We start from the raw sequence: 12266 nt of genomic DNA, 5'->3' as shown, positions 1-12266 counted from the left end.
ACTGGCCAACGGGGAGGAATAGAAATTTACTCCCAGTTTAAGCCAATCTGAGGGCGCGTTGATGAAGTGGTTCGAAAAGCTCAGTGCGGAGCCAGAAGCGCGAATACGTGCCCTGCTCTCACGCTGGACTCTGTCTATCATCAAAGATAAAAATAAGCTGTAAAAGCAGCTGAGAATTAAAAAGGGATTTAATATGTTGTTTGCCGGGTACATTTAATAATAGTAGCTAGATTGTCTTAATTCTGCTGGGAACTGGATGGGGTGAGTGGGGAGCTGAGGGTACCTGTGCCTGCAGAGCAAGCTCTTTGGTCTGGTTGGCATCACTTTGTGAGCATCATGGAGTCAGTGGATACAAACCCACCGTTTTTTTGGCAGGCAAGACAATTTAGCTGTAAAAGCTCACCTGGTGGTCAAAGGACATCCTATGCTCTATGGAGAAAAAAAAAAAATAAAAAATACAGAAAGTAGGGGGAAATCCCAAATATTCATTTCATCCATTTCAAGACAAAGTCCTTCCAGTTTTTGTTTCCAATTGGAAATTAGTAATTTTGAAAGAGTTTTAATTTAAGCAAGGTTAGAGAAGGAAAACTTTCAATGCTGAAGTACTGTATTTTAGGCTTGAACAAGAAGCATAGTTTGACTCAAATGAAAATTTTGCTTACGCTTTGATTTCACTGAGGCTTCCCCACAAGTCTTCCTCAAAGCCAGCCTAGGTTGAAGCAAAACACTCTTTTCATCCCACCTGTTTCCACTCACAAATTGAAAAAATAGTGTGTTATCTGCGAATCACGGTATCTTATACTCCTGAGATGATGCTACACCATTCACCACCCTTGCTCACTGCTGTGCATCTCTGGACCCTATATATCAGGGCTTTCCAAAGATTGCAAGTGAGCTGCCTTACCCCACCTTGCTCTCTTTTCTTCCTGGACCCCAGTCCCACATGCAGTATATAACAAAACCCCTGCAAAAAGCAGCCTCTCAATCAAAGCCACTCCCAATTTACCTCTTTGCTTTGGGAACGTAGTCCTGCCTCTGTCAAAGCCCTGACCTTTGGTTTCCCTTGGTTTCAGTCATAGCAAGGGAAACCTTTTATAGATACATGCTTTCTTTCCCCCCCCAGGGAAGAGATTAGTTAGAAGCAGGTGCTTGGTGAGCTGATGGAGGTCTTTTGCCCTGTGCCTCCTTCATTGCACAGGAGGATGTTGAGGGATTGAGGGGAAGGGGGGAGAGGCAGGTGGGGAATAGGGAACACCTGGACTAAGAAACACCAGCTTCATAAATCTGCGACATTAAATCCTTTCATCCGTGTCCTTCATATCTCTACAGCATCACTTCCACCATGGGCCCAAGGTCAGCTTGAGAGTTTACTTTTTTCCTCTCTTTCTTTCTATATTTGATAAGCTTCCCTACATACAGTTCTGCTGAAAAAAAATATTTTGAAGGGCATAGTTTGTTTCTCTGTACAACTGTATATCAAAAGTGTATCCTGCCAGTACTTTAATCTAATCTTGTCACAGGGAGGAGTTAAGAAACTGTCTGTTTAACACATCAGATGGTTCAGGTCTTGTCCAAACTAACAAGCATCACAGAAAACAAAATAACTGGGTGGCAGACAAGAACATGTAAATATTGCTTGCTATCACTTTCCCCATTTTTAATTTCCATAGTTTCCTTTTAGGAGAGGGTAGACCTTTATCCAGGTTATGGCTATAAGGTTGCTTATTCAAATAGGGAGAAATTACATGTTGATAGGAGCTGTGTTTTGGGTATGGATGTGGCCACACAGTCATGGTGATCTGCTCTGGAAGCCACTGGAACTTTGGTTCTGCCTGAGTGGGTCTGAAGCCCCTCCAGACCCAGTGTGATGGGTGGGTGAGTGAGGGCAAATCTGCCTTAGAGAAAATAGAGATTCTTAAGTAATCTCTGCTATGTTTAGAAATTGATGTGGACAGTGCGGCTGTATGAAGCAGGCATTCCTCCTAATCAATACATCTGCCAGATGCTAATGACGTCCTTTTCCTAGAAATGTATTACTTGTAATCCAGAGAAATTAGTATTGTGGGTTCACCCCACGTGACTTTTGTCTCAGCTGGATAAATAGCATGAATCACTTTCCCCTTTCAAAGCCTCTCAGCCGCTCAGCTCCAAATACCCATTTAATCTGACTTTATAAGTTAATAAATCACTCACGATAATGAAGCATTAGCTCCATGTGCCAGCAGAGCGCTGGGGAAGGCGAATGGGTTGGAGCAGTCCTGTGTCTTATAAACCTTTTTGCAGCAGAACTATCTTTCCTGGGGTGCTTGGAGCCTGGCGCTGCTGTGTTTGCTGGGGTTAAGATGTGGTCATTAAACTGATGACTGGCTGCTAAGTGGGGCTGTATCCTCCTGGGGATTAGCAATAGCTGGGGCTGTTTCCAGGGTGAAGAGTGGGTCCCTGAGCTGCTGAAGGGGAGAAAGCCCTGGGCTCAGAGTTTGCTGGCCACAGAGGTGCCTGGAAGCCTTGCTGTAGTTTAGGCTTAAAGGTGGGGAGAAAGGGGACTGTATCTCACCCGATTTCAGCCATTTAGGAGTGAATACAGTTGAAATGCCTTCTTTGGTGGGCAGTGAAGAGAAGGAGCTATATATAGTCCATGTATCTAAGACACATTGAGGGTGTGTTTGCTTTTTTATGAGCAGAGATAGGGTCTAGATAGCTACTCCCCTGTGCCCATGTTGTGTTTATGCAGAGCCAAGCTGGAGTCGTCTACCCAGGATTCAAAACCTCTCCCACCTGGCAGCATAGGTGTGCTCAGGAATTGTCTGTGGGGATTTATGTAATTCATAACTATCCCAGTCTGAAATCAAGGTGCATTTTGAGACCCCCTCTTAAGCTCTGTAGGACACAGGTAGATTTTTAGAGGGTATCTGAGCTGCCATGATATGCCTTCTATGTTTTAGGGGAGATGGTGTGAGTATGTGCTTCCCAGGAAAGCCATGGGTTTTTGAAAGGAAACATAACCTGGCCTTGAACTCCACCTTCTCCGCTAATATGGTGGTCTGTACTGGATGGCATTGGGCAATTGATTTTTTTTTTTTTCAAAGATATTGAGCGCTCTGCTTCGCCCTGAGTCTCTGAAGACTCAAAGCTGTAACTGTGGCCACAACGGCTTGTACCTCTGGATTGGTGTCTGCCTCTTACCTCCAGCCCCGAAAGCTGTGGGTGCAAAGTCATAGGTCGCTTTTCCGTTCCAAACCTTTTCCCTTGGTATCATAACTCCCTTGCTCCTACCCCGTGCTCTTTGGCTTTATCTATAGAGATTTATACACAGGAAATGGAGAATATGACATTTTGTTTGTGCCTCTGTGTATGTGTAATATCTTTAATATGAAAGTAGTTGCCACTTAATTATACAGGCTAAAGACCTCCATTCAGTGTGTTGTATGCAATTTATGAGTCTCAGGTCTCCCAGACATGCATTACAGCCGTGTGGCAACACCCAGGTGACTAACATTCCTTTTTAATTTAATTTCCTTACATAAATAGCTTCATTAAGGATCAGTTATTTGGGCAGAGAAAATACTATTTGAATAGGTCAGACTAAGCCATTGAATTTAGGAGCCTGCTACTGTTACAGCCGAGAGCAGCACCAGACCTCGGTGTCACCCTCCTGTTTGATGGTTTGCTTTCACCTTTAGACTGGGAATTTCTCTGGTGAAGGTGATGGACATATTTCAGAGTTAATTCAATGTGCAGGGTAGGGTTGGAGCTTTTGTGGGAGCAATACTGAGGAGGATGTTTGCAATCTCGTGCTTGAGATCGACCCTTTGGTGGGATTTCCAGTTTGTTCCATTTTTATCTCTTTGATAAAAAGAAGTTTTCCTGCTTGCAAAGTCGGTTCACATGGCACCTAGACAATTGATTCCTGTTGATCCTCTAGTTTTATGTCTGGAAACGAATGGAAATCAATGAGACATTGCTGAACTCCTTGGGAAGCTTCTGGCAGTCCCCTCCAGGCACTGCTGTGCTGCTCTCTATAAGTGTGGGGTGTGGATGCCTTAGGGCTTGTGGGACTCCAGTCCCAGGCTTCAGACAGCGAAGGGGAGGGAGAAGCACTGGAAATTGGCTGAGCAGGGAGGTATCTTTTCATTCCCTGCACCAAGGCTTGCAACACTTACACTGCGTAACTGCTGTCAAAGTCTCTGCAAAGGCAGATTAGACCAAAATTCCTAACTGATCACGGAAAAATTATCTTCAGGCTCTTATATTAGGGAGTTTTTCCCTGATACTTCATTAACTTACCCCTTTCGCATGAGCAGGGATACAACTCATGTATCATATTAACATAAAGATCACTTTCTGAGGTAGCCAAGATTTTTCCCCACCCAGAAATGCCACCACATTGCAAGCCTCCAGGCTTCCCGCTCCTGCCAAAATTGCAAAACATTGCCAGAAAGGTGAATATTGCTGATGGCTTTGGTATTTCCAGGCTGTCTTCACAAGACTGAACTGCTAAAAGTATATTCCGGGAATGTGGGAAAATGTGAGGCAAGTTGGACATTCTTGTAGCTCTGCTCACTTACATGACGTTGTGTAAACACGTGTAAGTGGTATAAACACTCTTTGTCCAGGATATAAGCCAAATCCTAACTGTCTACAGGTAGGAGAGAGCACTCTCAGTAGACACACTGTTATATCATTATCTATGATGTAGAAGCACCTGATTTTTATTACTCTCCAAGATAGGATATCAGACTCTCAGGACTATCGCCCTGAATGTGTGTGGAAGACATAGGGATGGCTGTTTCTTAAAACACTGGCCAAGTGTAAATCTTACAAAACCCCTTTCGAGATGGGTGGTCTTGCTTGTTGGACACTGGCTTTCGCTTTTCAGCAGGGAAAGGATTGAGTGATGATTATCTCTCACTTTTTCCCATTCCTTTTCTTTTCGTGATAAATAAAACGAGCCTTGCTTGAGGTGATTGCTTTTTAATGATGCATGTCAGACGTGAAAGCGGTATCGCTCCTGTTTGAAAAGGGCATGTAATGTAACAAGTTGGCTGAGTTTCATTCCCAAATCACCACCGTTCCCTCTATGAGCATAGAAATAAATGAGGTCTCGTTGCCACCAGAGGCTGAGGGGGCCTTACCTTGCCTGGATATTACCTCCTTGTTCTCTGTGGGGGAAAAGGGATATAAAATAGCAGACCCCCCAACTTTTTTTTCTGATTGCCAGACGACCTCCAAGTAGAAAATATGTGTGATCCCGGAATACCTGTCCAAGGAATTACATTTCTGTGAGGCTCATAACACCATTAATAACCGTGCTAGCTCCCCTTGGGGTCCCAGCTCTCGTTTGGGTATCGCTGACCTAAAGAATAGGTTGAGCAGTTTGGAGAGAAAAATCTTAGAGGCAGCTGAGCCTGTGGAGAAGCCTTGAGTAGGTCTTTTGTGTTGTCTCAAGGTTGTTGATGTGGACACCAGTAACTGAAAGGTTGTTGCTGCTCATTGGTATGTCCAGTCCATGGCAAGTGCATGTTAAAGTGGGTTACTTTGGACTGCTCTGGAGGACTATGAAATGCTTCAGTGAAGGGGAGGAGGGAAAGGCTACCCGGGGAGGTTAATACCAGGTATGGATGGTGAGCCTATTCATTATTTTCCTCAGTAATTACCCTGTGTTGTAGCTGGAAGATAAGCCTGGGCTTGATTTGAACCATGAGCTATTTTCAGCCTGGAGAAGGGAAGGCTCCAGAGAGTCCTTATTGTGGCCTTTCAATACTTAAAGAGGGTTTCTAAGAAAGAAGGGGACAAACATTTTAGTAGGGCCTGTTGTGGTAGGACAAGGGTAATGGTTTTAAACTAAAAGAGAGTAGATTTAGACTAGATAGAAGGAAGAAATTTTTTACAATGAGGGGGGTGAAACACTGGAGCAGGTTGCTCAGAGAGGTGGTAGATGCCCCATCCCTGGAGACATTCAAGGTCAGGTTGGACGGTGCTCTGAGCTACCCAATCTGGTTGAAGATGTCCCTGCTCATTGGACTAGGTGACCTTTAAAGGTCTCTTCCAACCCAAACATATGAATTTATTTGCGGAGCAGGTGATGGAAGACACCAAGTCAAAGAGGCAAGAAATGTACCGGCTCTGCCCCTTCATCCTTTGCATTCAGTTCACAGCCTCCCAGAAACTAGGATGCTTTCCAGTGCTTTATCCAGTCCAATTTGAAATGACCTAAGCGGTGAACCAGCACTTCCTCTGGCAGCTTGTTAGGATGTTTTCTCCTCCTATCCAACTCATCTTTCCCATTTCTTTATTTCAGCTCATTACTTCCCTTTGCCTGGCTGAGGGCAAATGTGCTTCACCACCAAACGGCCCACAGCAATCGGGGCTTCAGTCATGTACCATTAATCCCTGGAGCGCAGCGTTACTTTTTCACCCTGCTGCATGGTCCAAGAGACCGTGAATGATTGACACTGGTTGTAAATGCTTATAGTGTTAATTTTTTAATGTCTTGCTAATTTTAATTTGCTCTGTTCAGGTTGGGAGGGGTGTGATAACAGATGCTGGACAGAACACTGCCCCTTGTCTGCTGCTTATCACTGCTGGAACCATGCCTCTCCTATCGTAGTTTGCACAGCCCCAAGGCATGGAACAAAAATGAAGGCTATTTTCGTATAAATAAACACCAAACTGCACAGAGTTCTGCATCTTTGGTGGCCAAGAAAAGGAATCTGTGTGCTGGAATCTGCTCTGTGAAGTAGGCATAACCTTTCTCATGCCCCTTATTATATGCGAGGGTTTTGCCTGGCTACTTAAACCCAACCTCATTTGTAGAAGGCCTTTATGCACTGAAACCCTTTCACATTTCAGCCTCAGCCTTTGCCAAGCACTTAGGCAGGTGGAGCATGTTAAGGCCATGAGCTGCATTGCAAGAGTCGGTGCTTGTACTCATTGTTGCCCTGCTGGAATGTGCTCTGAATTCCCCCAAAGAGGGTGGTTACATTGGATTCATCTGCTCCCTCAAAATAAATCAAACACTGATTGCACAAAAACACCTTTTTGGTTCACGTAGGACGTCCCATACTCTTGAGAGTGGAGTAGGCCGTGTAGTTCAGGTGGAGATTTGAGATACAGCTGATGAACCAGTGGAAGCTGGAGTGGTCCCATCCCAGCTTTCATCTTGGACTCATCTCCCTGTAGGGCTGGCTGCATCATTTGGTCATGCTGTTTCTTAGCAGATGGATCTGTGATGCTAAATTCTCCTTTTCACGGTGGTCCATGACACACTTCTTGGTCTCATCTTGTCAACATCGCTCTTGAGACAGCTTTCAGGAGATTCCAAGCCCAGTCAAAACCACCAAACTTCTGCCAGGGTTTTGAATGAAGCAGTTGGAGTTGAGGGTGTTACCAGTGTGGGCAGTGATTAGCAGAAGCTCCAGTTCATGATGGTTTGAGCTGAAATTCATTCATCTTGTTGGGATGCTCAGGAAGATAAGCGCCTGTTACATGAGTAGGGAGAGCCCTCTGACAGGTTCACAGAGATGAAAACACAAACAAGTTCATGACTGGTGATTTGGATGAAGAAATAATTTCTTCTGTCTCTATTTTGCTTCTATTTTACAACTAATCATAGATTATGTTTGTATTTTTTAAAATATCAATTTTTAGCCTAATTGCAGACAATAAATCAAACCTTAAAGTAAGCGAGAACATCTGACTGTCAGCAGTTTCAAGGGGGAGATATGACAGCAAAGTGGCCTGTCTATCCAAGCTTACATTTTTAAAAAATATGTGGGAAGTGGTGGGATGCGATGAGAGATGATTTCTAGGAGTCACCCTGTATTTTTCTTTCCCTATGAAGAACATCCTGCAAGCGCCAGGGGTAAAGAAAACATTCTTTAAAAATAAGTCAGCTACGCTGACTTGTAGCAAATGGGGCTGTGCAATTTTGGGAGGTCGTTTCATCACCTGGTTGCTTCAACAAAATCCGAAGAAGGCCCTGATACCATCGGAGAGGATGATGGAGCTGTTGGCATTGTAATATTCCTTATGTTGTGGCTACTGATGAACACAGCAGAATCCAGAGGAAATCTTCTGTTCCTGAGCCCAGGTGGCAGTAAATTGTACTTAGTAAAGCATGCAAACCAGATACTTACAAACCTGAGGGGAAAACCATGAAATATTCATGAAGTCTTTCTTATGAAAGAGGCTTATTCATTTTACATATATATATATATAAAAATATATATATGCACACTTTTGAAATCTATTCAAACCAAATAAGACTTTCTTAGTCACCTTGCATAAAATAGGAAAGCAGATGACTTTGGTTCTACCTCTATTATATGGTCATCAGGAGACTGAAACAGCTCTGGAAAAGGAGCCTCTGGTGCTCTGCCGCCTTCTAAAGACCTGTGACTTTCTTCTGGCTCTGCCGCTGCTTTGGCAGAGCAGCTGCTCTGGGGGAAATCACTTGCTGCTACCTTGATGTAGTCAATCAATCAGCCTTTATGATTTATCACCCTCTTTGCAAAAATAATGCCTAACTGTTCAAACGGATCAAGGGATGAAGCTTTTAAATGTCGAGGGAATAGGAATGTTTATGGTTCGGTGGAGGCCAGGCTGGGGCCGCGGTGCTTGCTGCTGGCATCCCTGCCCTCCCCATTTGTACCGCGGGAGCATCATTCCCCTTTCATCCCACTGTGCCTGCACTGGGGCTGTGCCGTATATCAGGCTGGTGACTCCCGAAGCCCAGCTGGAAAACCCCGACAGAACACCTGTCCCTAAGTTGTATGCCCAAGTCACACACAAATCCAATTCCTTTGCCGAGAGCTTAAACACAGAACCAGCCATCTTCTGTGCTTATGTTGCTTATGCTTGATCTGTCAATAAATACTCTTAATTTGTTTCACCATCTTTAAAGTCCTTTTTGAAAACAAGATAGAAAAAGACAGGGGAGAGAGGTGACTGTGAATAATAACCAGAAGATTATTTTAGTTTTGCTTGATGTCTGAAAACAAGTAATTCTCCGTTAGACTCCCACTTGCCTTTTAAAACAAAGTCATCTGATTTAGAAAAGAGCCTTTTATTCTTATCCTTATTAAAACATAGGAGAATGTTTGTGGGTACATTTGCCAAAGTAGCTTTGGCATTTTCTTTTCTGGGAATTTTGTAAGCAAAGTTTGCCAAATGCTCTCCATATATTATGACAATGACAGAAATAGTAAGTTTGGAAGTGAAATCGCTGATGACATTACTTTAATAGGCAAGAAACAGCTGATTTTGTGTCTGTCTGATTCCAGTGAGGAATGCTGTTCTGCTCCCTTTCTTAGCTCCCAAAATGTCAGGTACCAGAATAACCAAAGGGTTGCGAGATGGAAGGTATTTTACCCACACGTACGAACATTTTCCTTCCGGATCACAAGCCTAAGGGTCTCTTTTCCCTGTTTGGCATTATTCTAGGCTGGAACCAGTTGGCACAGTTTGCCCTTTACACCTTTGTGCGTGGTGGGAAACCCTGCCTGGGGGAGAAGGGAGAAGGAGCTTCTGCTCGGAGTGGCTGTAGTAGTGGCTGTGTAGTGCTTGGTAGGGCAATTTGCCATGGCCCCACTTAGCTGAATTTTTTTTTAATCTTTTAGATTTCTTTCTGGTCCCCGTCTTCCTAGAGCTCAGCTGGTAAATACTTGTGGAGTTGTTTTAACGTGTGTGCTAGCCAGAGATATGTCAACTTGCTGTCTAATTAATATATAGTAAATTCTGTGGGAAGAGACCGTTTCTCACTGTGTTTGAGGAGAGCTAGCACAGTGCTTTCAGTTCCCACGGGAGCTGGGCTGCTCGCTGCAGTCAGATGGCTGGTTTAAGCCGGTCCTTTGGTTTCCCTCTCTAATCCACGGATGGAGAGAGGCACCTGGAGCAGAAAGCTCGCTCCTTGCAGTGCAAGGATGGGCAGAGCTGCCAGCTGGGGTCTCTCCCGGCTCAGGTTAGCTGTGTCAAATCTTGCCGCTGATTTCAGATCGTGCTTTCACAGGTTTTATGCTTTTACCTCGTTTTCAGGAGAACGTTCCCTGAATGGTGATGTTGGGTCGGGCTTGGTGGGGTTGTGAAGGTCTGGCAGAAGGGGGGTGTCCCGGCAACGAGTGCCTTCCCGGGGCAGGGAACCAGCACACAGGTAGGCAGTGCAGCCTTACGCCAGTCCTGGCTGCAGGTACAGTCCTGTGCCCAGAGCCACCCTGCTCGGGCTGGCCTTAGTGGCTGCTCGTATGCGTGGTGGCCAATGCTGCAGTTGTGACCCAGAGTTTGAAAGCTCAGCCCTTCACGCTTGTGGCTGCAGCAAAGCCAAAAGGATGCAGTGAGTATGAAGGGTGCTCCTGCCCCAAATTTGAAAGTGCTTTAGTTTGAGCAGAATTATTTAGTTTCAAGAAATCCAAAATGTTTGTTTTTAGTTTCTCAAAATGTTGGGTACCAGAATAACCAAAGGGTTGCAAGATGGAAGATATTTTACCCACGTGTATCAACATTTTCTTTCTTGATCACAAGCTTAAGGGTCTCTTTTCCCTATTTGGCATTATTCTGGGCTGTTCTCTAAACAACCCACCACCACCACCCAAAGCAAAACCAAACCCTACCAAAACTCCATCAGATGGACTCCGTTTCCACATGGTTTCCATTTCAGTGGGAGGCAATCTGTTCCTTTTTGCTTTCTGTTGCTGCTGGAGAAAAAAGGGTTTGAATGAAGAATATGAAGCTCCTGTAATATAGGTGTGTGCAGCCTGACTTGGATGCAGTTCTGTGTCTACACGGAATTGCAGAAGATCAAGATCGGGGAAAAGCACCGCAAACTGAAGTTGAGAAATAAATTCCTTGCCTCACCAGATGGGATCAGGGCATTAAGGATCATGCCTGATGTGGCTTCAGAAGTGAATTTCCTTGTGCACCTCCTCATTAGTTGCCAGCAGGTACTTAGGCAGGGCTCTCAATGGCCACGGTGATTTCCTTTCCATCCCCAGGTATTCTTCCACTCACATTCCAGTCCACAGGGCTAATATCTTCATCATGTTTTATCTATGGCCAAGTTTGGCAGCCAAACATTCGCTCTCACCTGTTTCTTCATTTGTTTCATGTGCACTCCTTTTACAGAGAAAATATCCGTGGTAAAAACAAAGTCTGACATCACTGTGCCTGGGGTCTGTTTATTTATCCTTTCATCACCTAGTAAGTATCTAGGACAAACAATATTGAACTGGAAGATGCTTATGTACCTTTCATAACCTCTTCATTTCGTTTAAATGCCCCAGCCTTGGGCTGTATTTAACATGAAGCTCTGCGAACTGCATTCATAAACCAGATACTCAGCTGTTGTAAGTTACTGTAGCTCCATTACAGTCAGCGATACTGGGCTGATTTATAGTAGCTGACCTGTGCAGGAGCCAAGGAGAACACATATAAATGGCAGACATTCCAATAACTAAATTAAGCATGGGAAAATGCAGGCTAGCTCCTTGGAAAATACTCCTAACCAGGTCTGTAAGTGCCTGGAACAGGTACCCAAGTGAAGTGTTGGAAAGTTTGCCTTTTGTGTGTGTTGCAATATGGCAGGGATGGAGCATTTGGAGAGCTAGGAACTACCCAGAAATATATTAACCAGATGCTGCACATGCCTGGGTAGGGAGCATAGTAATAAAATGACTTCACTCCTGAGAAAAATGCTGAGATTGAAACCTGGCCAGTTAGTGGGTATTTCTGTACCGAGTCACAGTGTTTGCTGTCTGCGCCTCCTGGCACTGCCCGACAGAGCAGATGACAACATGAACACGAGATAAAAATTATCAAACCAAGTCTGGGCAAGAATCAGGCTAGTTCAGCTTCCAGTGGCCAGAAGCACATTTATAGGCGGATATGCAGACATTGTCCCATCCCCACCTACCTTCTGATGGTGTGCAGCTCACCTCAGATGGAGGCCGTGTTTGTATTAAGTATCACTTGATGGCTTTTTCCCTAATGTCTAAGAGTTAAGACATCTGTTTGCTAAGCCTCCCAGCCTGCCCTGGCACTGTGTTCCACCTCTGCATGGTGGTGGTGTGTTCAGTTGTCCACGTGTTTCATGTCCGCACATGGTGGCAGCTCCCTGACACATCACACAGCTTGGCTTTCGTTCCTTGGTATGAGGTAAGGGTAAGCAAGGGTTTTGTCCATCTTATGTGATGTCATCCACGGTCCCCTCAGGCTGGTGCAGTTTCTTCTGCTGTTTGAAATTCATATGGATTCTGAGTCCACTTGTCCTGGATTTC

General features: G+C 44.7%; 1 protein-coding gene across 1 annotated transcript in view; it reads left to right on the top strand.

The window, feature by feature from the left end:
* Positions 1-12266, top strand: part of TRABD2B (TraB domain containing 2B) — a 296015-nt gene that overhangs the window by 114142 nt on the left and 169607 nt on the right. The gene's annotated exons all lie outside the window — the stretch shown is intronic.

Source organism: Numenius arquata, chromosome 8 (genome assembly GCF_964106895.1).
Source record: "Numenius arquata chromosome 8, bNumArq3.hap1.1, whole genome shotgun sequence".
NCBI classification, from domain to species: Eukaryota; Metazoa; Chordata; class Aves; order Charadriiformes; family Scolopacidae; genus Numenius; species Numenius arquata.
The sequence above is the reverse complement of the archived record's forward strand: the minus strand, read 5'-3'. Positions and strand labels throughout refer to the sequence as shown.